Below are 27,488 nucleotides of genomic sequence, written 5' to 3'. Positions count from 1 at the left end.
AAGCAAAGGGGGAGAATCCAACAAAAAAGAAAAAGTCATGACTATAATAAGTCAATACATATCAGTTATAGCCATCAATGTTAATGGTCTCAACTCACCAATCAAAAGAAATAGACTGACAGAATGGGTCAAGAAGCAAGATCCAACAATATGCTGCATACAAGAGACACACTCAATTCAAAAGGAAACTCACAGACTGAAAGTTAAAGGGTGGAAAACAATACTCCATGCGACAGGAACCCGAAACAAAGCAGGAGTAGCTATCCTCTTTGCAGATCAAGTAGATTTCAAACCAACACTGATTAAGAGAGATGAAGAAGGACACTACATCCTTGTAAAGGGAAGAATCCAAGAGGAAGAGATAACAATCATAAATATCTATGCACCAAACACTAGTGCACCCAACTATATAAAACAAATACTAACAGACATGAAAAGTCATATATGCACTAATACAATTGGAGTGGGGGACCTCAACACCCCACTGTCACAAATAGATAGATCAACTAGACTAAAAATAAGTAATGAAATACTAGAACTCAATCAAACTCTTGAACAAATGAATTTAACAGATGTTTACAGAGTCTTCCACCCCACAAAATCAAAATACACATTCTTCTCAGCTGCACATGGGTCATTCTCCAAAATAGACCACATACTCACACGTAGAACGTGTTTAAGTAAGTGCAAAGGAGTTGAAGTTATCCCCTGAATATTATCAGACCATAGTGCGATGAAATTGGAGATCCATAGCAAAAGAAACTCAAAAAATTTCATAAACACGTGGAAATTGAACAACACACTTCTGAATAACCAATAGGTCACAGAGGAAATTAAAGAAGAAATCAGACATTTCCTTCAATTAAATGACAATGACAATACAACATATCAGAATCTATGGGACACAATGAAAGCAGTCTTATGAGGGAAATTCATAGCAGTGAATACTCATATTAGGAAAACAGAACAAGCCCAATTAAACAACCTGATGCTGAACCTCAAGCTTCTAGAAAAAGAAGAGCAGGACAAACCCAAAGCTCATACAAGGGAGGAAATTATAAAGATCAGAGAAGAAATCAATGCAATGGAGACTAAGAGAACAATACAAAAAATCAATGAAGCCAAGAGTTGGTTCTTTGAAAGAATCAACAAAATTGACAAACCTTTAGCCAACCTTGTCAGAAAAAGGAAAGAAAAGGCCCAAATCCATGCAATTAGGAATGGAAAGGGTGAAATTACAACAGACCTAGCAGAAATCCGGAGGATCATCAATACCTACTTCCAGAACCTATATGCCAATGAGATGGAAAACACAGAAGAAATGGACAGATACCTAGATACATATGAATTACCAAAGTTGAACGAAGACGACCTAAAAATTCTGAACAACCCAATATCAACCAATGAAATTGAAAATGTAATTAAAGACTTATCAACTAAGAAAAGCCTGGGCCCTGATGGCTTCACTGCTGAATTCTACAAGACATTTAGAGAGGAACTGCTGCCACTACTCTTTAAACTCTTTAATGAAATTGAAAGGGAAGCAATACTCCCAAATTCATTCCTGGAAGCAGGCATCACCTTGATCCCCAAAGCAGAGAAAGACCCAACCGAAAAAGAGAACTATAGGCCAATCTCACTAATGAACATAGAAGCAAAAATCCTTAATAAGATACTGGCAAACAGAATGCAGAAGATCATCAAGAAGATCATACACCCTGATCAAGTGGGATTCACCCCAGGGATGCAGGGATGGTTCAATATACGAAAATCAATCAATGTAATACACTATATCAATAGAGCCAAGGACAAAAACCATATGATTATCTCCATAGATGCAGAAAAATCATTTGACAAAATCCAACATGCATTTATGATAAAAACCCTACAAAAAATTGGAATAGATGGTCTCTACCTCAAACTGATAGAAGCCATCTATGAAAAACCAACAGCCAATATCATACTAAATGGTCAAAAACTGAAATCCTTCACACTCAAATCAGGAACAAGACAAGGATGTCCACTATCACCACTCTTGTTCAATATAGTTCTGGAAACATTAGCCACGGCAATTAGACAAGAGAAAGACATAAAAGGAATAAAGATAGGTAAAGAAGAAGTCAAATTGTCATTCTTTGCAGATGACATGATACTCTATATAGAAGACCCCAAGAACTCCACCAAAAGTCTTCTAGACTTAATCACCAAATTCAGTCAAGTAGCTGGTTACAAGGTTAACACACAAAAATCAATAGCTTTCCTCTACACGAATGACAGACTCACTGAGAGAGAAATACGGCAAATAATTCCTTTCACAATAACATCCAAAAAACTGAAATACCTAGGAATCATCCTAACAAAAGAAATCAAAGACCTCTTCTCTGAAAACTATGGCACTCTGCAAAGAGAGATTGAAGATGATATCAGAAAATGGACAGACATCCCCTGCTCCTGGGTAGGAAGGATTAATATAGGGAAAATGGCCATACTTCCAAAACTGCTATATAGATTGAATGCAATTCCAATTGAGATCCCAGCAGCATACTTCATAGACCTTGAGAAAACAATCCAAAAATTCATTTGGAGCAAGAAGAGACCCAGAATAGCAAAAGCAATTCTAGGCAACAGAGACATGGCAGGGGGTATCACAATCCCCAGCCTGCAACTCTACTACAAAGCTACTGTGATAAAAACAGCATGGTACTGGCAAAGAAACACACTTGAGGATCAGTGGAACAGATTAGAAGATGCAGAAACAACGCCAGACACACTCAGCCACCTCATCTTCGACAAAGGAGCCAAACACCCTCACTGGAGGAAAGATAGCCTCTTCAATAAATGGTGCTGGAAAAATTGGGCTTCAACTTGCCAAAGATTAAAACTAGACCTGTATCTCTCACCATGCACTCAACTAAAATCAAAATGGATTAAAGATCTAAATATTAAAATAGAAATTCTGAACCAGTTGGAACAGAGGTTAGGTAGAACCCTTGAAGACATCGGTGTAGGAAAAGATTTTGTGAACAAAACCTCAGTTGCCTGTGAACTAGCACAAACAATCAACAAGTGGGATCTCTTCTTATTAAAACGCTTCTGCACAGCAAGAGAAACCACCAGCAGTGTGAAGAGACAACCCACAATGTGGGAAAAAATCTTCACCTGCTCTTCCTCAGACAAAGGTCTACTATCTCGAATCTATAAAGAACTTCAAAAGATCAGACCTCCCAAATTTAAAGACCCAATCCAAAAATGGGCATCTGAAATGAACAGACATTTCTCAGACAAAGAAGTAGAAATAGCAAATAAATACATGAAAAAATGTTCAACATCACTGGTCATTCGAGAGATGCAAATGAAAACAACGCTGAGATTCCACTTCACTCCAGAAAGAATGGCTGCTATCATGAAATCAACCAATAACAAATGCTGGCGGGGCTGTGGGGAAAGAGAAACCCTGCTCCACTGCTGGTGGGAGTGTAGACTGGTGCAACCACTGTGGAAATCAGTATGAAGATACCTCAAAGAACTAGGACTGGAAGTCCCATTTGACCCCGCTATTCCACTGCTGGGGATCTTCCCCAAAGAATTAAAAGAATCATACCACAGTGATATATGTGTGCCCGTGTTCATAGCAGCACAGTTTGTAATAGCTAAAACTTGGAAACAGCCCAAATGCCCATCAACTGGAGACTGGATAAAGAAAACGTGTTTTTTTTATAAAATGGAGTACTACTCAGCCATCAAAAATGAGAAATTAGAGACATTTATAGCTAAGTGGATGCACATTGAGGCAATACTCTTAAGTGAAATAAATAGGACACACATGAATAAATTCCAAATAGTTTCTCTGGTGTGAGAAACTGAAAGTGTAAATAAGGACTAAATGTATAATAGGTCATGTGAAATAGGAAGAAAAGGGGCAAAGGGGAAGGAAGTGGGAGGGCTAGAGGAAAGGATAGAAGGGAATGGGATTAATATGAGAAAATGGAAAAATAGGAACAAAATTTTTGTAAATAGGGAGGGCTGGAGGGGTTGAAGGGAGGGCTGAGCAAGGGTGAAAAACAAGAACCAAGAGAGACTATGTAAAGGTGCAAATTTCCAATGATGAATGTCATTATATTGTATACCTAAAATGTACCAATGTTTAGAATGAATAATTGAAAATGTAAAATAGGAAGAAAAGGTCCAAAGGGGTAGGGGTAGTGGGAGGGGCAGGGGAAAGGAAAGAAGGGAAAGGAAAAATGATGAGAACTGGAAAAAATGGAAATAAAGTCTTTGTAAATAGGGAAGGGTGGAGGGCGTGAAGGGAGGGCTAGGAATGGGGAAAAAATAAGAACCAAGATGCATTATGTAAAGGTACAATTCCCAATGAGAAATGTAATTGTGTTGTATACCTACAATGTACCAATAAAAGAATTTAATTTTTAAAAAAAGCTAAGAAGTAAATAGTTGTCTTCCTTATACTGAGGCAGAACACTGGCTGAAGACTAGGGTAATTATCTGAGAGCTGGACTGGGGCCATGAATTCGATGAGGGGCAGAGGTCTGGCTGGAGAGGAAGAACATGGGTCACAAATTGTTCTGAGCTGCATGTGGTCTGTGTCCAAAGTTCCCTGAAGGAAGACATGGATTGAGGGTGGCAAGGTTTCTCAAGGAACAAAAATGGTCCCAAATCTCCTCTCTCCTTTCCTTCTCCCTTCCCTTTCCACTCACATTCCATTTATTTATTTATTTATTTATTTATTTATTTATTTATGATTTTGCCTCTGGAGCTATACAGGTTAGGATTAAATGAAACCATAGTGACCACATTATATCTTGTCTAACATCCCAGTTTTTCAGTCCATCCACCACAAATTCACCCCACCTCTTCCTGAATATTGACCATGTCAAAGAACTCACCACCTCCTGAGCAGGCCCATTCCATTTCTGAAAATCTTTGATTGCACAAACCATACTTCTCTTTGGGTCTGGGTTCCACATTCTGGGATACCACAAATGAGGTCAGCCCTTTAGAAGACATGGAAAACAAATCTCTCCCTTCTCAAAATTCACAAATTTCTTATCTGTTCTTCATGTCTGGTGTTTCTTTCCACATTTCAATCCTCAAGATGACCTGGTAGCTTTCATTTCTACACCAGCAGCAAATTCTAGTTAAATAAGCTTGCATTCACTAAATTTAAATCCACATTAACTGTTCTCTACATTTCCTTCTAAGTCATAAAGCTGCTCTTCATCCCCTTAGAAATGACTTAGGCATTATCTCTGTACAAACACTCCTCAAGGAACAAAGGATACAGTTCTGAGTAACATGGACAGAGTTCCTCACCACACAGGGTTTATAGTCTTAACTGGGAAGATAAGTAATAAACAGACAAACAAATAAGAATTGCAAGTAAGAAATGCCATGAAATAATAACATTTTCTTTCACAGTCAAGCTATAGTTCTAAAGTCTAGTGAGCACTGACTTTGAGCAAGGCAATGACTAATTACAGAACTAATAATCTATTGATTTTAAAAATGGGTTTCATGGCACTTTTTGTTCTCTGATGCACACAACAACCTTATAAAAGAAATAGGGGCATTATTTTGATAATTAACTCCATATCATAAACTGAGAAAACTGAGACTTATTTTAGCAAAAAGATAACCACTGAATATGTGGAAACTTGCTCTGGTCACAGATCTGCACTGTTCAAATGAACAAGATTACTGATTCCTTTTCCTTGTTTCCCAAGCTTCATTCAGCTATTAGCAGTGTTGTTGGCCAGTTTTTAACATATGTGTGCATTCAGATATTTATGCAATGTCTTTGGTGGTTTGGAAAACATACCTTGCATCTTGCTGTCATCATCAGGGAGGACCCCACCTTGCTGTAGGGAGGCAGGAAGAGGCTGGTCAACATCAGGAGACTCCATCACAGAGCAGGGTCTGGTTTCCACATCAGGAAACACAAGAAAGACATCTGGGAAGGTTATGGCCACTCAGTTAATAGCCAGGATTTGGTGGTGGAAAGATATGGCTGGGTGCAGGCGGGGAGCCCTTTGCAAGGGGTGAGCAGCACAGCTGCTGGGGGAATAATCATATTGGGCCAGAGTGCTGTGGGAGCTTTGGAGACCTCCAGAATGAAGTGTCTTCCAGCAATGGAGGAGGCAGTGGTGTTTGGAAGTCTTTTAAATGAGGTGGCAAAAATGCTTCTCCTCCATGTCCGAGCATATCCCTGGCTGTTCAGCCCTTGTTAGAACTCTCAGCTCTTCCTTCCTTCTCTGCTTGCTCATGAAGGGACAACCCCCAAAACAGTGCACCCATCATAGGATTTCTCATGATTAGTCTCCTTTGAAAACTCTACACAAGACCTGTTTTATTTATTCTCTAATCTTTTTTTAATCACTCTGTTGTGTGACCTCTTTATGCCATCTATGAGCATGGCTGTATATCAGTCCCTGTGTTTATAGGTAACGTCGTTACCTAGACTGGGGCCAAACAGCCAGATGGGGGGGACTCCTGAGGTGATGCAGGGCTCCGTCAGAGGCACCACATAAAACAGAAGAGTGGCAGGTAGCAGGCTTCATGCAAGGAACCACATAGAATAGGAAATTAGCTTCTCAAGGGAGAGTGAGACCATGCTGTAGCATGGGAAAGAATAGAAGCTTTTCATTTCTCATCCCTCTTGGACCCCAAGTAACCTGGTAGCAGAGATTCATGGGTCTGAGCTGTGGTAATTATTATTATTAGGAACTGGAGGCCTCTGAGTCAGTCATGTGTGTCTGTCATGCCCTATGTAGTTACTTCTTGTTTTTCAGTAGTGACCAGCATGACTTGTCCTTGAAACAGTGTAAAATAAAAACCAGAGGAATATGAAACAAAGTATAAATGTGAGCTAGGACGTCCAATTTAGACAGCCCTTGGTTTGTTCTATGTCACTTGATATTTTCTTTAACTAGTGATGTGTGATGTTAGCCATGTGAGCCTGATTCCTAGTCTGTAGCATGACAGAGTTGGGTCCAGTGACACCCCCCACCCCAACCATACCATCGAACTGGAAATACTGAATTCCTATGAACAGACATGCAGGAAGAATGAGAAGGCCGAAGAATACCTGTAAAGAACTCTTTAAGGGTACTAGATATTTCTAAATCTTACTAATTTGCCTCCTTTTTGTACTACATCTCCCAGCTTCTATTTCCACACATAAGTTGTCCAAGGTGGCACCTGCCACAACACTGGGACACAAAGCCAAATTGGACTTGAACTCATCACATCATTCCACTTTGCTCTCCATTCCTTCATCTCTTCCTCATCTCATACACTGCCTGCCTGTTACCTTGACCCTGGCTTATAGTCATCTGCTGTCCACATAGACCTGGATGTGTTCTCTTTTTCCTGCCTCTGGGCTCCCTGCCCCACTACACTCATGTTCATCCTTGGATTCCATTTGTTTCTGTTGATCCAGGTCGTGCTCAGCTCAGACTCTGAGACTTACCTTGTATTGGCTGATGCAACCAATATCCATGCAGAAGGAATTCAATAACCGCTGCACAAAAGAATTATGTCCATAAGGCAGGAGGGTCTTTCTGCCACATCTTTGAAGAGGAAAATCAATTCAACAAATATTTATTGGCACTTATTCTGTGCGAGGCATAGTCTGTATATTAAAAAGAGAAATGGTATGGCCTTGAGGTGGTGGAAAAAATAAAAACATGGTTCAGCCAATTTTTAAATGTCCAAGTGAGTACAGGGAACAGGTAGGCTCCATAAAGCACTTGTCCAATCTGACCAACATTTCTATTTATTCCACAATAGGAATAATGACAGCTTAAAGGATATGTCATCTCTTTGGACAGCAGTACAACTTCTCTCCCAGAAGACAAACAAGGAGCCAAATCAAGAAGTGGCTCTGTGCCTAAGGGAATGAGCTGATCAAAGAGAAGGCAAGTTAGGAGGAAAGTGGGCAGGTGCTGCTGAGTTGAGCTCCAAGGGAAGTGGCTTCTGGGGTTAAGCCCCAAGGTCAAGTTAGCTGGGAAGCCCTGTGCTGATTGTTCTTCCTCAGCCACCTGCCCTGGAGGCCCTCTATCATTCCACTTTTGGCACCAAATTTGATCTCATGTAGATCTTGTGTGTTCTTTTTCCCTCACAGAAGAACCTGCTAGCCACACTTTCTGGGCACATAAAACTAAGAGATCATTCCAGACTTCTAGGACTGTACTTGTCTGATAAATATTAAAGATAGAAATGAAAGAAAGCAAAGAGTGATTAGCCTCCTTGGAGAATAATCAGTTGGGCTAAGAATAGGTTCCTTCTGGGACATCACACAGAGTCACAGAACTGCATCTGAGCCTTAAGTCCCTGATGCTACTTCCCAGTAAACAACACCCAGCCCAACCTGGACACTGGCCCTGGCCATTGGTCATTACCAGTGCTGTCTTACCAGGCAATCTTGGTGCTTACCAGCACTCTCTTCCTAAAGGTTCCTTTCTCCAATAACTTCCTTTAGGTGACCATGGCTTCTGCTCCTCAAAGCCATAATGAACAAGGGAGATTCCTAGAATTTTTACTGTCTGAGACTCTAATGCAAGATTAAGGGCTCCTAAAGTGCAAGAACCAAATTGAATATTTGAAATGCTCTTTAAATTATGAAAGAAATACAAGCTCACTGTACAAAACTCAAAACCACAGGAAATCAGGCATAGTCTCTCTTCACCCCTTTCCCAGAGACACCCACTATTAACTTTTAGACTTTTTATTATGCATTAATTTTAATTCCACTGTGGTTCAGTTCAATCTTCACTTTTAAAAGCCTCTCTCTGGCTGCAAGGTAGAGGATGCACTGGATGAACCAAGAATCAAAACAGGAAGTCTCTCTGGCCAAGGTGAAAAATAAAGGGAGCAGAGACAAGGCGGCAGCAAAGGGGATGGAGCCAAGTGGTCATATTCGGTGTATTTTGGGACAGTAGAACCAGTAAATAATTGCTGAGTGACTCACTGGACCAATGTGTGGGGCCACTTTCCTTCCCACTGTTGCTCCTTTGTCCATATTCCCCCTGGTAATGATCAGAAAACCAAAAACTTTAAAAATAGAGCTAAGCTTCCCCTCACCTGCTGTCTAAACAGGGTCCCTGGACAGCAGAGCAAGACAAGACAAGAAGCAGCCCTCAAGAGGCATAGGGGAGATGTTGCCTCTTAAATCCCTATTTTTAAACCCTGAGCACTTACTAGAAAGTGACCCCCCCAGCATACATGGATATTTATTTCTTCATGGTTTCCAACCCATGGGTGAAATTTGAAGATACCATATATTTAGGCGAAGAACTGACTCCCACCACCCTTCCATGGTCCCAGATTTACCCCTAGGGTGCAAGCCTATTTGCAGATTTCTTTTCTTTCCCACTTGCAGCATTTAAATTGCAGCACCATCCCTATACATAGCCAGGGAAGCAGCTGACTGAAAATAGCTACTTAGAGAAACAGAACAATTTGGAATAAGCAAAAATAGCTCTTTGCGGTAATTTGAGTGTCTCATTTTCGATATTGATTTCCGCACCCTCTTGAATATGGTTTTCTGAAACTGTGTGTACAGGCAGGTGACAGCACCACCCTTGTGTATTTCCTGATGCACAACAGCATTCTCTGGTCATGTGTGTTCAGAGGCTGAAATAAACCTAGGGAGCAGGCTTATTTTCACTTGTGGTCACTAAACTTGTAGGTACTGGTTTAGTATCCCTAATCCAAAATGCTTAGGACCAGAGTGTTTCAGTTTTTTCAGATTTTGGAATTTTTGCATACATGCAATGGGATATTTTGGGAATGGGCTCAAATCTTAACATGCAATTTATTCATGTTCCACATACACCTTATAGATGTAGCCTTTTTAGTGCATCTACATTTTGACTGCAACCAGTCATATGAAGTCAGATGTAGAATTTTCCACTTATATCATGTTAAGTGCTCAAAAATCTTCATATATGGTGGTGTTTTGTGTTTGAGTTTTGAGGTTAGGGCTGCCCAACCTGTACTGCATTCACATGAGGGCCAGAGGATGCCCTACCAGCTATTTCAGGTCCAACTGAGCAGCCCCCTTCTTCTGTGGAAGGTGACTCTTCTCTTACCAACAGGTGCTGAGTTCTCTTCCTTTTCCTTTGTCCATTGCCCAGGTGACTTTTAGAAATTAGTTATGTTCCTTCAACCTAGCTATACCTCAGATCTCTGAACCTCTGGAGATGGAGTCTGGGCAAATGCAATGTGGAAAACCTGTTGCAAGATCCTAGTGTGCTCCCTGGTAAATCCTGTGGCTTTAGGATCATCTTGCATACTACTGGGACATGGGCATACCAGAGTGCTCAAAATGTATGTGTCAGAAATCCCAGGCAGCCAGGAGTTCATGACCAGAAACCCCTCAGCTAAGACCCTTGGGAAGCACTGCCAGCCTGCATCTCTCACTTGGAAATAATTTTTTCCACCATGTACAGGAAAAGGATATACTTTTTTAAAAGCAAAATCAATAATCAGTAGCTTTGATGAATCTCAAAATAATTATACTGACTCAAAGAAGCCAGACCAAAACCCAGTGCCGCTGGTATGAATCCATTTATAAAACTGGAAAATGCAGGCGAATCTGTAGTGGTAGGAAACTGATCACTGTTTGCTGGAAACAAAAAGGGGCCAGCAGGGATGGAATATAAAAGGGCATGAGGAAATTTCTGAGGATGATGGGTCATTATCCTGATTGTGATGATGGTGTCACAGGTGTGCACTGTGTCAAGACTCATCAAATTGTACGTGTCCATACGTGCAGTGCACCGTGTGCCAGGTGTATCTCAACAAAGCAAGGAGGATGGGGAAGATGTTGTGAAAGGACTGGCTAGGAGGGATGACTCCTGAGCAGCAGCAAGAACACTGGACTGCAGTCGTAGCTCGTCTGCAGCATTCACCAGCCACACTCAGCCCGCACTCATATTATCTATCTCATTTCATCCTCATAGAGCCCCAAGAGGAAAGGAGGTGTCAAGGCAATAAGCAGTCTCTTCATGTTCCCTCAGTGAGTAAGTGGTAGAGCTGGCCTGGGGCCGGCTTCAAAATGACTTCTCAGCCCAAACTCTTAAATCCAAAAAGGTACATATTTATTTCTGGCCCTGCCACTAAATGGCCAAGTTATTGAGTTGGGAGGATCCCTAGGTAAATATCATTATGAGGCCTGGACACTCCCTAAACAATATATTTTTATAAAATTTTCCTGTGAGATCACCAGATTGTTCCAAAAATTAGTCAAAGCCTATAGGTCTTAAATTATAAGCTGGCTAATGTCACATAATTATAATGTAACAATTTCAATTTGGGAGTCACTGCTGTGCTTGAAAATAAAAGTGCATTTGGCCATCAGCTGCTTACTCTTAAAGGGTGGTGGGCAGCCCAGCTGCTCTTGATGAGAATCCCTGGGGCCACCTCTCTGGGACAGCTGAGGTGGCAGGCTGCCTACAAGGTTGGTGAAGCTGAGGCTGACTTCAGAGCCCATGGACGGAAAGGCCACTCCTGACCCACCAAAGTAGAAGGTGCCAGAATCTTAGAGCCCTTACCCTATATCACCTCCAATGCTTTTGCCCTGCCTGAGAAAGAATGAGAGGTTTTTCTTCTTCTCTTACTGGACCACAGTTTGTGTCACCCACACCCCAGACATCTCCACATCTTCTCCAACTCTCTGTTTTACCCAGTTAGTGGGAAAAGAACCTGCTGCAAATTCCCCCTCTGAAACTAAAAAGGTATCCTTAATCACACTAACGCTATGACCATGGGAAAGGCGCTTCAGTATTCTAAAGACTACACTTTCAGTTTCTTTAGATGTAACAAAAATAATAATAGATTAGTTAAGTGACATCAGGCAACTTACCTAATCTCTCTGCACCTCAAATTTCCTCACCTGTAAACTGAAATGAAAATAGGGCCTAAAAAAATTATGCCTAACTCAGTGTTTGTGAAGATTAAGTGAAATACGAGAAGTAACATGCTCAGGACAGAGCGTGATAATTCATACACAACTGTTGGCTGTGGATGGGTTGTTGTTGTACTTTGCCATTTATGAAGAGCTTTAGAAGTTCATTGTGTACTCATTTTACAGAAGAGGGTCCCAATGCTTAGGAAAGTTAAGCAACTTGCTTATATTTAGTGAATGGACAGTTAGAATGTGATGCAGAAACTGACCAAACAATGAAAAAGTCCCCTCCTACTCTAGCACTTTTTTTGCTTTCTTTTCCTCCTCCTCCCTCTTCTCCTTCCTCTGCACTCTCTTTCTTTCTTTTTCACTTCAGTGATGATAAGTTTGTAATATCCTTCATAAAAGATCTCCAAATCACATACCACTCTTGCATTGTCAAGCAGAGATGGAAGAAGAGGAGGATGGGCAGGGACAACCCCTCTGCTCCCCTGCCCTTTTGGCAAGAATTCGGAGGTGGGGTGGGCAGAGGACCTCCACCCTCTGGTGCACTGCCCCCTGTTGGTCAGTAAACTAACTCCCTAACTAGCAGCCCATTGTTCACCTGGAGTCCACCACCTTCTACAAAAGGGGTTAATTTTCACACCCAAAAGTATATGGCACTGGTGGTTGTACAAAATTTTTCTGCTTTGAACTTCACAGTAAAATGTCCCCAGAAATCTTGAATCACCAGGAATGCTGAAGGACACCCAGACACTTGATTTAGAGGGCATCTATGTGAACCAGACAAAAACCTGAGATAACCATGCCAAAACTATAACTTCTGATTCTTCTATATTTATTGTTAGAAAAATTCCAAACTTTAGTGGACAACTCAGTGGTCTGGTTAAGAGGAACATTTTTCAGGAACAAAAAAAAATTAAACTGGGTTTGCCTTCAGAATTGAAAGAAGGAAATACAACTAGTGTTTTTTCATCATAAGTGCCTTAGGCTTAGAGTGCTGACTTCTTGGTGCAAGAAGAAGCAGAAAGCCACTTGAACTAATTGAAATAAGACAGTTATGAGAAGAGCAGGGGCCATCTGAAAACTACAGGCTTGTATATTCATTGTTATCACATGAGTGTCCCCAACAAAACTCATGTTGATATTTAATGACCATTGTGAGGTACCAAGAGGTAAGAACTGGTAGGATTTTAAGAGATAATTAGGTCATGATTAGGGGATTCATGTGTTGATAGATTATGTGTTAATGGGTTATCTTGAGAGTGAGTCAGCTATAAAACCCAAAAGTGGGTTTGGCTGAGTCTTTTGCCATTAGACACCCTGTAACACTCACCAGTAAGAAGATCTTTACCTGATGTGGCCCCTCTGCCTCCCAGGCTCCAGAAACGTGTTGAATAAAACTTTAGTTTTATAAAATAAACCTGTGGTGTGCAGTTGTAACAACAGGAAATAAGACACATTCATATTCTTTTTCTTAAGGAGGATCCCCAAGTTGTACAAGCTCCGGGCCCCACAAAAGCTGGATCTACCCTGTACTCTGAGCCTCAGTTCTCTTTGCACACTGGCCCTGCTGGTGTGCTGAAGGGCCTGTTGCTGGCCAAGCTCTACATAGTATTCCCTCACTGCCTAGAGTCTCTCCCTCACTTAGCTCAAACCCTTGATAGGAAAGACCACTGTTGTTGCTGGCTAATCAATGCCTTGGCTGCGCCCTTCCAGTAACCTGCAAGAATAGATGGGAAAGGAGCCCTTTGGAATAAAGGTAAGTTTACCTTTGAGCATCGCTTGTGAGTGAGACCAATTCCCAGAAAAGGTGGCTGCAGATTATGTTAACTGTATCAGAAAACATGACAGAAAGACCTTGAAGAATGTGGCCAAATCACCGAGCACATTTGAGGTCCTGGATTTGATCCCCAGCACTGTAATAAATAAATAAACATAAATAGCTAGTATATGAAATATAAAATATATTTTTGAAATAGATCAAGTCCTCAAATTGCTCTTCCTTCTCCCTCTTCTTTTGTCTTTTCATGGTCTTTTGAAGGTGACAGGGGTCACGGGCCAAAGGACTGAGAGGCAGCAAGTCTAAAGAGATAGCAAGCGGCCAGGATGCCAGAAGCTGCAGTGGGCAGCAGGGTGGGGAGCAGGGCCCCAACCTCAGAGGCAGTTGGCATTGTCAGGACATTGTTTACACAAGGGAACAGAGAAGAGAAGTAAATAAAGGTTAATTGAAGCCAGAGTTCTCACTGAAGAAGAAGTAAAAGATGGAATTCAGAGGTGACAGATTGTAATTGGAAGTGTTCCTATGAGCTTGTGGGGAAATAGACAGATGATGATAGTTATATGTGTTTATATATGTACATAGTATGTGTGTGTGTGCGCACGTGCGCGAACGTGCACACGCATGCAAACACAGGATTCCAGCTCTGTCTACTGAGATGGTCTACTTTTTCACCATAAAATGTTAACAAATGGATGCAGAAGGAATGATGAAAATCAATTACTGCCACTTGGCAACTGTTGTAGGGGTTGTGGATAAAGGCATCCAGGGACTTTTAAGGGTGGGGAGAGGAACATGATATGGGCATGGCTCTAGAATATCTCCTGTCAGTAACCAAGGGAGAAATGATAAGGTAGAGAACTTTGGCAGACACCTTGACCAGAGAGATGATCAAGGTTCATGCTGCTAAGGATGGGAAGGTCGACCCCCCCATTTCCCTGAGAAGAGCCCAGCCTCATTTCTGTGGTTTTCCTGACAAAAAGCAGGGCCTGAGGATATACTGGACAAACCCAATGAGAGGCCCATCCTCTTTCTAACCTGTTGAGGTCAAGAAAGATAGGGAAAGAGTGAGGAGCTCTACCATATTGAAAGGAAATAGATAAACATGACAACCAAAGGCCACTTGTGATTCTGGACTGCATCTTGAATAAAAGAAACATTAATGGTCCAGTTGACAACTTTGAATAAGGTCTGTGAATTGGATGGTCATATTGCTGATTTGGAAGATCTGTGATTGTTGTGTAGAGGAATGTCCTTGATTTAGGGAAGTACACATTGAAGTATTTAGGGGTAGGGGTATAAGACCTGTAGCTTATTCTCAAGTAGTTCAGAAAAGGAAAGATGATAATAGATAGGTGTATATAGAAAGAAGGTAATGAAGCCAAGGAGGCAGTGTTGACCTTTGAGGAATGTCGATAAAGGGATAATGGGTGTTCTTTGAACTCTTCTTGCAACATTCCTGTAAGTTTAAAAGTAACTTCGATATATATAAATTATTAAAATTTGTTTGTAAAACAACCACTCCCTGAAATTGTTACCCATGGCCCCAGACTTTTGCCTTAGGGAGAGAATTCTTCTTCTCAGCCTCTAACAAAGTCACTTCCATTGTCCACTTCAGTAACCAAGTGCTTCCCCCTCTTCTGCTGACCTCTGCAAAACACCAAAGCCAAATAAAATAAATTTTACAGTCTCTCACAAGAACAAATGAGAAACTGGTTCTGCTTTGTAAGACACTCGGAAGCAACCCTTTGCTCATAATCACAAAAGCAAACAACTAGTCATGCTAAAAACAGAAAGCATTTAAAATTTTAAAATTAAGCGCCTCTGGCAAACTGTTTGATTAGGGCCAAGGTAAAAGCACTGTGCTAATCATTTTCATAATTTATTTATAATAAATATTGGCATTAAAGAAGATCAGTATGGTGAAACATAGAGAACTCATTTTTGGAAACCAGACTGTCTTGGGTTCAAATTGTGTGACTTTGGGAAAATTATTCTACCCTTCTGAACTTTGTTCTCCTAAACTATAGGTTGTGCACAATCTTAAGCTAGTTCCTATGCTTGTGTGAGGCTTAGTGAGATCTCATAAGCAAAGCATCTTGCATTTGGGGACCCTTAATCTATATTTGTCCCCTTACTTTCTGTCAAACACATGGAGAAGCCTCAAATTCCACCTGCACCCCTTGTCCGTGCTGTAAGAACTGACCTGACAAACAGTGAGGCACTTTACCAGCTTCATTTGGGCCTCCAGGCCCAAGACTCCTATAGCCTGTAATTTCCTTCCTTCAGTCTGGTTTTTTTTTTTTGGCCTGTCTTTATTTCAACCAGACATCCTTTAATCTCACAGTACAAACTCCAGGCCACATTTGCAACATGCCCAAATTTGTTCTTCTCCGTTCAAGACATGGCCTTTCACTTCATGTGGCTTATAGGCTAAAGAAAACAAGAGGAAAAATGTTTGTGTGTCTTAGCCTGTCTGCAAAGAGGAGCAGCACAGTAACAAATTGGACTGAGATAAATTTTCAAGGAGGTGAACTTAATAGCAAAAAGCCAAATAAATCTCAAGGAGTGCACTCACCAGACAGGAGGGCACTGCTTTGGGCCTTTGCTTCATGGAAGCTGGTTTATCCAGAGAAGAATGTGTCATCTTTTACAAGCCAGGGGGATGTCAGGCCAGCATCATTTGTGTTCTTGTCTCCCATCATTCTCACATCCAGTAGGGTGCGTCACTCGTAAGCCACTGTTTCAGATCAAGCCCCACCATCATCCCACAGCTAATCCTTCACTATCATTCTGTTGACACTGCAGGGAAGGGGAGAAGAATGGATCTCTGGAGCTTCCGACTCCCACACAAATTGCTTCAAACTCACTGAGGGACAGAAAGGGAAGGACAGTGGAGATAAATGGCTTAAAGGTCAATAATTCTATCTAGCTCCAACAGGGCAAGACTGTTCCAAAAATGCTCCTCAAAGATCTCCTAACACTAAGTGTATTCTTTCAGAAGACAAGCTGTGAAATAGCACTCATTGCTTTGGAGGGGAAACCTTGTTTTCTTTTTCTTATTGCCAAAGAAATTCATAGTCATAATAGAAATTTTAGTACATACAAACAAGCCAAAAATAGGAATGAGGGAACAAAAGAAAATCATCCGTAATCCTATTGACATATGTATTCTCTCTTTTTCCAAATAGAAGGCCCTATGCATGAACTTTTTCAACCTGCACTTTTCATTTGAGAGAAGACCGTGAAGCATTGTCCCTTGCACTAAGAAGCCTTCCACACCATCCTTTTAGATGGTTGCATTGTTGTCCATAGGACCACAGTTTATTTAACTAAATCACTAATGGTTTAGGTTGTTCCTCCATTTTACCACGTAGATAATGCTGTGATGAATGTTTTATGGCTCTTAAAACCTGTATCTTCACCTGTATCTATGATTGTTTCCTTAGAACATGTTCCCAGGTGTAAACTAACGCAGTGAAAGTATGCACACTTTTAATGCTTTTGCCTAAAATTGCCAGTTTTATTGACAGACATGTTTTATCAATGAAGTAATACAGCCTTACATTCAGTGGATCATAGCTGCCGTGTTCTGCCCTTATCTTCTTTAACCTACTATGAAATTAATGGTGTGTGATTTACTTACACAGTTCTGAAGACAGGGCTAGGTTCAGAAGCTGTGAGAAAGCTGAAATAGGAAGGAAGTGTCCATAGTTCTGAGAGTCTAGAAAGGGTCAAGAAAACAGACTATCACTGAGGGGCTCCTGAAACCTTAGCTACCTGGGAGGCTGAGGCACAAGAATAGCAAGTTCAAGACCAGCCTGGGCAATTTGGCAAAACTCTGTCTCAAAATAAAAAATAATTTTTAAAGGGCTTGTGATATAGTTCATTGCCTCTTGGGTTTAATAGTACTTTACAAAAACAAAAATCACAGGCTATTGTGATTTCTTTCTACAACTAAAGTTCTCCCCCAAAAAAGAATTTATATTTTAAAAATCTGTTTTTCATTTTTTCTATTTATAAAATTTTAACAGTTCAATCTAGATTTGAAAAGAAAAGACAAAATTATAAAGAGTTGTCCCAAGCCCCACCACCCAGAGGTTACCATTATGAACATTTGGTGAATTTCTCTTCATTCTTTCCTGGCGTATAGGCTGAGTTTGTGTAAATGAGATGATATGGTCATGTTCCACTTTGCACTTTGCATCCTTCACCTCTCTTTCTATGTGGAGGGCTTTCCCACCTTCACCCACTCAGGACACTGCCTCAATTGACTCTCATGCTTCCAGGAGTACATGAACTATGTGGCATCTGGTGGAGGAAAACCGTGTACCTCTCCTAAGGCTTTGGCTACCGGCTCCAGTGCTGGGCTCCTAAGCACTCCTAACAGTGCCTCCCTCTATAACAATCTATAAGCCATTAGCTGGGGCTATATTAAATCTAGCAGGTTCATCCCTAAGTCCTCAGCTCTTACTCAGGGTCGATATAATAAACGACTGTCTGGAGAATGTTTCTGCATCTTCTGCAAATCTTTGAGGAGAATGTCTGTTATGTGCCTCTCTGTCCCTTCTATTGAGATTCTTATGATAAATCTGAACTCACATGGAGTATCAGGGAAAAGTTTGGCTCTCCTGACAAATGGCTATACTTTCTTTTATCCAATAACTCATCACATTTTGCCTTTCGCTTTAGCTCAATTTAATGCGCAATTGCAGTAACTATCTTCTGCTAAGTTTCTGGTTTAATCTCCTCCCTTCATCCATATAACTTCAGATATTTTATTTTTAATCTCATTGTCTTGGAGCCCATATTTCTAATTGTCAGTCATCTCTAATCTGTATGGAAGTGAATAGGAATACAAATCATAAATAAAATTAACAATCATCTTAACCCTCAGGTTATCTCTTTTGGAGTCATGCCTGCCTTACTAATTAATAATTGCTTTCATTAACCCTAGATTCCTTCCTGGTATTTCCAAGCAACTGCACCCAAAGAGCCATTATAAGATGCACTTGGGGACATTAGGCTTGACAGGGAGGGAAGGGGCTTTCTTAGGGATGAATTATCTTATATCCATGTCATTTAGTCATTATCCTTCTAAATGCAGTCCTGGAAAGTCTCTCTGATCAAATGCACCCTTTTCAGATATAACAGTGGGCTATTTCCTTGAGAATGGCAGTCACTTTGCTTTCGTGCTGACCACTAATAGATAAAGTTGAATAAAGAGGTCCTGGCCAGTGATGCTTCTTCTTGTCAGTGCTCCAGGACCCATGGGAATGGACACATTGCTTTTTTTCTTGAACTATCTGCCACACAGCATTTCCTTCCTTCTTCAGCCCCACCATGGATCTCCCCAGGTATGTAGGAGAAGATTAGAGGGACATAAAAAATCCAGGATAAAACATGGATGACTAACATTGTAAAATCATCACATGCTTATCTATGGCTGACAATTGTAAGATCATCACACACTTATCTGTATACCATGTGCTTGAAAAAAAATGCACCCTACTGTATCCTTATGAAATTGTTATTCACACTTACTGCATGCTTAAGAAATCTCCAACAGACCTTGTCTCCTTCCCAGCAGCAAAGCTGAGACCCTGATTGGGCTACCCACACCAATCACCGAAACAGTTTGTACCTGTAACTATGAATACATCTCATACTCACCTGGGGCACCCCAAGCAGGATGCCCCCTGTCTTGCAGCTCACTCTGCTATTAAGATAGCCCTTCTGCTTCTTCTGCATTTGCCACACTTTAAATAAACTTTTGCTTTGCACTGTACCAGTCTTGATTTCCCCCTTTCTCCTGAGAGTCCCACTTCTCCATTCTTCGCCAGAGTGAGAGCAAGGACCCAAAGAGAAGCAGAGGGTCATTACAGGGGACTCCTGGCCCCCTCTCCTCAGAGACACCCCCACACCAGATGCAACAAGTGTATGTTTCCCCACTTTGGTGTTTGTCCCCTTGGAGTTATCTCTGCCTCTTCAATCACCCCCACCCACTAGGGCCCACGTATTAAGTGATAGATCAAATTAAGGCCGTAATTCTTCACCTCTCCTGACTTCCCAGCTCCTTGCATTGAAGGTTGGCTCTGTGACTTGCTTTGGTCAATGGAATGAAACGGAAGTAACAATGTACCAGCCACAAGCCTAAGCCTAAAGAGGACTGGTGAGCTTCCACTTGCTCTGCTCCTTTTGTTTCTTTTTTTTCCCCCTGTGTTTCTTCCAAAGCCATGAACACAACTTCTCCTGGGGACCTTCAGTTCCTTCATCATAGACTCATAGATTCATGAATGAAGCAAACACTCGGGTGGCTTGCCACTGAGGTGTTGTGGGGATTTCTTATGCAGAAGAAGCTGACTGATACTCTCTGTAACAGCCTTCCTGGAAGAGCTAGTTCTAGTTCTTGCCTCTCTCCTTTTGTCTTTGATTTTCAGACCATTCAGCTTACTCCCAAGTCACCTAGAAAATAGACTCTACTTCTGTGACAACCCCAAGGGCCCTACCTCAGGGTACACTACTGTGCCTGCAGCTAAAATCTCCTAAGAATGGGTAGGTATATAGAATATGTATCCCCTTAGTTCCTGGAATGGGGGTTCTTGATACTAAAAATAACCAACACTTACTGACCATGTGCTAACAAACTGCCAGGCCTTGCACTAAGTGCCTATATGTGCTGTAAGGCACTTGCTAGAATTGTGTAGTGGATACTGTTATTATCTTTGCCGTACATGAAAGAAGACTGGTACCTGACACACTTAACAGAGTTTACTCAAGCATCACAACCTCACAGAGGAGGACTGGAACCCAATCATCTCCAATTCCAGGTCCCATACCATGCTGCCACCCTTCAGTTTAGCTCAACTATAGAAATCACTCTGGTAGCAAAGTGATTCCAGTCGCGGCTGGGCTATTTCCTCATCCCTATGTCCAGAGTCAAAGAGCCAGGTCCTGGGTCCCTACCAGTGGCCATCTTTGCCATTGCTCCCTCCCACTTGACCCCCCACCCCCACCTTAGAGGTGACAGAAATTGTGGCAGGAACTTGCAGGAACCTGTCTGTGTCGTGGTGAGCAGTAGTGAAGCCTTAGGGAGCCATTTTGTGAGTGGGGGAGCTGGAGAACTAAGAAACGAAAGAGCAATAAGATAATCAGGCCAGCTTTGCAGAAGTTTCTGGGAGGATCTCTGTGTGGCTATGGGAGATCTGGACCATGCCGCTTCTCTAGGGAATAGCCTCAGCCCCCTGCTACTGCTGAAAATCACCAAAGCACAGCAAGGCAGACCTGGATGTGGCCCTAGGGAACTTTAATTCCAGCTCCCTCATTTTACAGATGGGGAAACTAAAGCCCATTTCTTTCTTTCTCTCTTTTTTTTTTTTTTGGTACCGGCAATGGAACTCGGGACCTTGTGCTTGCAAGGCAGGTGCCAGAACCACTGAGCTAAATCTCTGGCCCTAAAGCCCCTTTCTTTACAATGTGGTGTCTCACTCCCCAGTTCCTATGAGCAAGAGTTATACCCATGGGGCAGCACATTGATCCCTGCTATAGTTTGATGCTAAACGTCCCCCAAAGGCCAAAATGTTAAAGATTTGGTTGCCATGGTGGAGCAACTGGGAGATGAGGGAAGCCTTAGAAAGTAGGGAGGCCTACTGGGAGGTCCTTAAGTCACTGAGGGTCACCCTCATAGGGGACAGTGGGACCTCAGCCCCTTTTTCTTCCTTCTTTGCTCCCTGACCATGAGGGGAGCAGTTTGCTCTGTCATATGCCACTGCCATTGCACCCCCACCATTGGTCTACCTGCCCATAGCCTGAAACCTTTAAAACTGGGCGCCAAAAGAAACCCTTTCTCTTTATAAGCTAACTATCTCAGGTGGTGCCGTGAAGCTGACCAACACAGGTTCCTTATTAAAATGTTTATGCAGCGCTGTGTATCCCTCGCATACATATTACTATTAGGGTGCTAATTCATTCAGTTGATTTTGAGTGCCAGACTACTTTGAGGCAGACACATTTTGAATGCTGTGGGATTGAAAGTGTCACATTCACCTTTGTATGCCTTTGTGGAGCTTTTGTTTAACCAGGTGGATGTCTGTATCATGAAAATCTGTCCTTTTCTGGGCTTCTCCAGTCTGCAAGTTCCAGGGAGAGGTGAATTTGTTCCTCCCAGTGGCTCCCTGGAGAGGACTATGTTTCAGAACAGACAGGTGACAATATCATCCCACAAGGAAGGTGCCCCTCATCTCTGCTTATTTTCCTCACTCTCATGAGCATCTTCCCACGCCCTGAAAAGCGCTCTTTGTGAGCAATGATGCTCACTTCTTAGGAGATTTGCTTCTGGGGATGGAAACCAAAAGTGTGCTCCAGTTTTGGTCGACAATGCCTATCATTTATTGAATCTATGGGAGCAAAGAAAAGGTTCAGTCTGTTAACATCTTCACCCTATACCTGACATCCATCTCTCCACAGGAGTGGCATGCTCCGGATCCCTTCCAAAGAGGGAAGCCCAAAGTCCACTCAGTACTGGCCCAGAGGCCATTGTCCAGCTGTGTGCAGCAGGGACTGTGTGTCCTTGTTGCCCTTGGACAAGTCTGCTGGAGGTGACAGCTTCACAGTCCTCCACCCATGGTTTTGGAGCTACTGCATGCCTTCCTCACCCCTCCTCTGATAGGTGTAAATTGGTTCACAAATCCTGCAATTCGTTTAGCTCATGCTCCACTGAGTTTCCTCGGCGATTTTCTGGTTTATTGCCCGTTGCCTGGTTGCTAAGATTCCTTGTAAATTGCATTGCCCTCTGCTCTGTTCTGCCATTTGTTTAGGCTCAGCGTAGAAGCTGTCGCCCCGGCACTTGCCATGTGCCAGTCGTGAATTGCTCCTAAGCAACAGTTCTGCTGCAAGCAGGCTAGCCACCTGAATGGCAAAGAGGCAGCACAGTGACACAAAACCCAAGGGTACAGAGCTAATTTATGCCACCAAGCAGAACTCATCTTTCTCTCCTGTCTCATTCCAGAGGAGGAATCAATATATTGAGGTTGCGGGATCACTTGGTGCTCTTGAAGTGTTTCTCGATGCCATCACCCCCATGGGATTGCAGATGACTAAAAGACAGGCAGATGGTCTTTCATGGGCACCGCAGAGACAGACAAGATGTGACTGGGGAGAGGCTAAAAGTGTAGGCTTGTGCCAGATGATACAGGTTCTAATGAAATCTCGGCTACTTCCTGGCCGTGACCTTGGATGAGTTACTTACACTGTCTGTGCTTTAACTGCTCTTCTATAAAATAGGGATAACAAGAATACCTACAGCACTGGGTTGTTGTGAGGTTAAAATGAAATGATAACATGTAACACATGGTGCCTGGCATATAGTAAGGGACTCAGTAAATGTCAACTATGATCATTCTTATCATTAACAACATCATTGTCCCAAAGCAGCTGGCCAAAAGCCAGTGGGTAGCACCCACTTCATCTCCTACCTTGGCCAATGTGTTTTTACATTGCAGCCCTACTGTTCTGACCACCCCTGAGCTAGTGTTCCCTTTTAGTTTTATCCCTGTTCTGCCTGCCTCTCTGGTTAACAATGGTGGTTTCATACTTATTATGGTTTATATCTAGATGTCTCAGAAGAGCCTCATGTGCTCAAAGGTGGGGCTTTTGGAAGATGATTGGATTATAGGGGCTTATAGCTAACTTGCTGTTAGGGGATAAGGTCTGGTAGAATAGGCAGGTCACTGGGGGTGTGGCCTGGAAAGGTTTATGCCCCTCCCCAGCTCTTCACTTCTCTCTTTGCTTCCTGGGCACCATGCCACAAGCAGCTCTCCTCTGCCATGTCCCTCTGCCATGTCATCCTGCCTTGGAGCAGCCAACCATGCAAGGACAGAAACTCCTAAAATGTGAACCAAAACAAACCTCCCTTCCTTTAAATTGTGGATGTTGGGCATTATCTCCCAGCAATGAGGAAAGCGACTAAGACAAAACCCTTGCACTCTTTAATTGGGAACGATAAGTCAGTCGAGAGGGACCTACCTCTTCAGGGCAGAATTATAAATTATACCTCACATTTCTATAGATGCCATGGAGTTATATAATTATAGGTGATATTTGTATGACATAGACCTGTGGACTTTTATACAGATAAAACTTTTCTCTAAGTACCTAAAGAAAGGCTAACATGCATCTTCCTTGGACAGACCACATCTATATGTTCTTAGCAGCCACCAGAGTTCATCTGATGGAAGTGTCCTTATAACTAACTTTTCCTTCAGCTGCCTGAAGGGAAGAATGTGGCATGACCCAGGGGCTCACAAACGACTTTGTGGAGCTCTTCACAGGAACTCAGAGGTAGAAGAAACCTGAGAAATCACCAATGATTCCTGTTTCTACCCAGCCAAGCAATGGGCTATTATAGTCTAAATATGAAGTATCCCCCAAGACTCATGTATTGAGGATGCCAGCTTCGTCAGTGGATTAATCCACTGATGAGTTCATTAGTGTGAAATGGGCTCATCACTTCTCAGCCTTTTGGCTAAGATAAAGTGTAGTGTGGAATGGGCTGTTAGGAGGTGGACCTGGTTGGAGGAATTGGATCACTAGGGCATGCATCAGAAGGGTATATCTCTTCTTGGGCTCTTTCTCTTCTCTTTCTGCTTCCTGGCTGCCATGAGGTGCCAAGGTTTCCTCCATCATGCCATCTCTGCCTTGGACCCAGCTAACCATGGACTGAAACCTCTAAAACTGTGAACCATAAATAAATCTTTCCTCCTTTAAGTTGTATATGTCAGGTATTTTATCCCAACAACAGAAAGATGAATAATACAGATTCAAACACTAGATCCTGAGGCTCTTTCTAGAGGAAAAGCCTGCTGTGCTATGGGGCTCAGATGCTAGAAAGTCACTTACAGTTAAACTTAAAGTTAGCTTCTCTACTCATACCCCATCCATTCTTGCTTCTTTGCCAAGAAGGGGAATGTCCAGCCCTCCTAAACACGGCAGACTTTTCAGACATCAGAAGCCACCCTTCCATCTCTCTTTGGCCTCCCCTTCCTTGGGTTAAACATTCCACATTCCTTAAATAATCCAGACCATTTCTCAACTGTTTTCCATCCCAGTGTTTCCTTCTGACCACTCTCTGGCCTGTTAATCTGCCCTCAGAACACAGAGCCAGACTGGGAAGGCCTTTACTTAGAGGAGTTCCAACCAGCCCAGGCCTCAGACCCAGTAACACGATATCATAGTGCTCATCCTGTAACCTGAAACTCCACTGGCTGTTTGGTAGCTCAGTCTCAGATCATTAACCCCTGGGACTGATGTTAAGCCATGGCTCCCTTAACCTACACTTGCAAATTGATTTTTGAAACTAAAGGTGGAATTTTACATTTTTTCCTTGTGGCCCTCAATTTAGCCTCTCTGTTTCTTCTAGGCAGGGAAACAGGTTAAAAAGGAATGGACTCTGCCACTCCAGCACTTAATGAAGCTTGCTACAGGGACTCTGTTACAGTTACTTCTTTCACTAGCACCTGTTGTGTATAGCTGAATATGGATCTGAACTGCTACATCACACCCTAAATCATGAGTTCAAATGTAGGATACATGTAAATACTCTTTAAATATTGTCAAGTACTGTGCAGACATCAATTAGTGTTAATGTTGCTATTGTTACTAAGCATATGAAAGGCAAAAGCCATGTTATTTTTCTCTATCTACGAGTGTGATGTCTTTTACACAGAAGGTACTCCATGAGTGTTGGCTGAACATCATAGAAAGATTTGCACAACATCTTGGATATGGACTTAGAAGAAAAAAATCCAAACTTGAGGTGGGAGTCTCTGGATAGGATGTGGCAGGAGATAAGGTCATAGAACAGAAACCAACAAGGAAGAGATCTCTAAAAAGTAGGGTTTGGGACCATACTGGGCTGGAGGCATAGCTTCTGGTGTTTCTACACTGTATTAATTAGCAGATCAGTAGGTAACTCTTCCTCCATAGTTAAGTTGTTTAAAAGCAGCAAGCATAACAATAGCAACCTGTCATAAGACTGTGGTTCAGGGGGCCAGATCAAACCCAGGTGTGGCTGACCTGGACTGAGCTGGCCTCATTCTTGCATCTGCTGATCAGATGAGGTTGCAGCTCGAGGCCCCTCACATGCACAAGCAGGGTTGCCCAGCTGCAGGCTGTGAGGGTGGAGTGACAAGACCATATATCTCTCATCATCAATAAGACAGACCCTGCTTATTGATGTGGCAGCTCAGCAGACTTCCAAGAAAAAAAAGCAAGGATTCTAAGAGGTTGTTGTGAGGCCTTGGCTTAAAATGCATACATTATCACTTTCACCACATCCTATTAGCCAAAGCAAGTGACAAATGCAGCCTAGATATAAGAGATAATGGGAAAGACCCTCCACCTCTTCATGCAAGGATCTAAAAGGTCACATTGCAAAAGGCATGGATCCAACAAGAAGTGAAGACATAGAATCATTTTAATAATAAATGCACCCCATTCTTACCTTCCTTTCCTTTCCCTCCCTTCCTTCCTCCTTCCTTCTCTTCCTTCCTCCCTGGTGTTCCCCCTTCTCTCAATCCACTCTTCCATCCAACACATTCAGATTGGATGTCTGCTACAGGATTGGACCACCTGGTGTGGCAGGCATGGCAGAAGTGGTATATATGTTAGGGACAGAAGCTCTTGACTTTGGAAGGAGCTCCAAGTAGAAGAATGCTGCCATGGAAATGGATTAGGAGGAAGACTGCTGATAGTAGCCAGCGTTGTTTCCATAGGTATCAATGTCTGGCTGTGGCAACAGAAGATTATCCTTGTGCAGATTCTCATCAGCACTCATTTCCTTCTGTGACCAGACTGCACCCTGATGCCCAGCATGGCTGCTGCCAGTGCCAGAATCCTGAATGATGTGCAAATCCCATCCATCACAGTGCCCAATGCCATGTCATTTTGACTCTGGCAAGGACATGACAGCCTGATAGTCCCCTTGAGGATACAAAGACCCCAGCAGTTTTCATCAACTGCAGACATGTCCTAGAGTGACTTGGGACAAAATTGGGACCCCTGGTGGGGGCAGCCTAACCCCATGCAGAGCTCTTGGGAGGGCATGTTATAGCTCAGTTTTATGAGCTCTTAAATCTTAACATTTTCTAAAATGAGGGAGCCCAGCAGGAAGATTAAGTGTGGCCAGGCCCTTTAAATCATCAGCACCACCTTTCTGGGGGCTAGATTTCTTTTAGGCCCTGGCATGATCTCTGTGGCCCATGGAACTATGCAATCATTAAGAGCTTAAGTTCCTCACCAAGTTCTGCCACTGACTAGCAATGTAACCTTGGGTGGGTGACCCAGTGTCTCTGTACCTCAGTTTCCTCCTTCACACATGAAACTGTAAGCACTCAAAAAAGTACGTCTCGGAGAGTTTGAGAGCCCAGATATAGGGATCCAATGACTCTGGGTGCTCTTAATGGATTCTAGCTCCAGTAAGCAACTCCCCCCACCCCCAACCTCAACCCCAACAAACCCCAACTGCAGAAGTTCCAAGGCTAATGTGTCTATAGGAGCCCTCAACTTGTCAATCAGCCAGAGTCAGAAGCAGACGCCTTAAATCAGCTCAAACAACCCAGACCTGAGAACATTCTGCAATCCCTCAGAGATGCCCTGAGCCCAGGATGTAGGTGAGCCTCAGCTGCTCTCCTGCTCCTCACTTGCTGAGTGCTCCAGACAAGTCACTTACCTTCCATGCACCTCTTCCAAGTATCACAATACTCTTAGGGACTTTGGTGGAATAAATGG

The 27,488-nt window shown here is 42.6% G+C and overlaps 1 long non-coding RNA gene across 1 annotated transcript; it reads right to left on the bottom strand.

The window, feature by feature from the left end:
• Nucleotides 1-7,653: 7,653 nt before the first annotated feature.
• LOC110347846 (uncharacterized) lies at nucleotides 7,654-27,185 on the bottom strand. The gene is made up of 3 exons (XR_015440397.1): nucleotides 16,282-27,185; nucleotides 15,910-16,136; nucleotides 7,654-15,353 (listed from the first exon to the last, which is right to left on the bottom strand). It is a non-coding gene; the product is annotated as an uncharacterized LOC110347846 (long non-coding RNA).
• Between the last annotated feature and the right edge of the window lie 303 nt (nucleotides 27,186-27,488).

Source organism: Heterocephalus glaber, unplaced genomic scaffold (assembly GCF_053883595.1).
Source record: "Heterocephalus glaber isolate CG9 unplaced genomic scaffold, H.glaber_assembly_v1.0 deba00001497, whole genome shotgun sequence".
NCBI classification, from domain to species: Eukaryota; Metazoa; Chordata; class Mammalia; order Rodentia; family Bathyergidae; genus Heterocephalus; species Heterocephalus glaber.
This window is presented reverse-complemented; position numbering and strand designations above follow the sequence as displayed.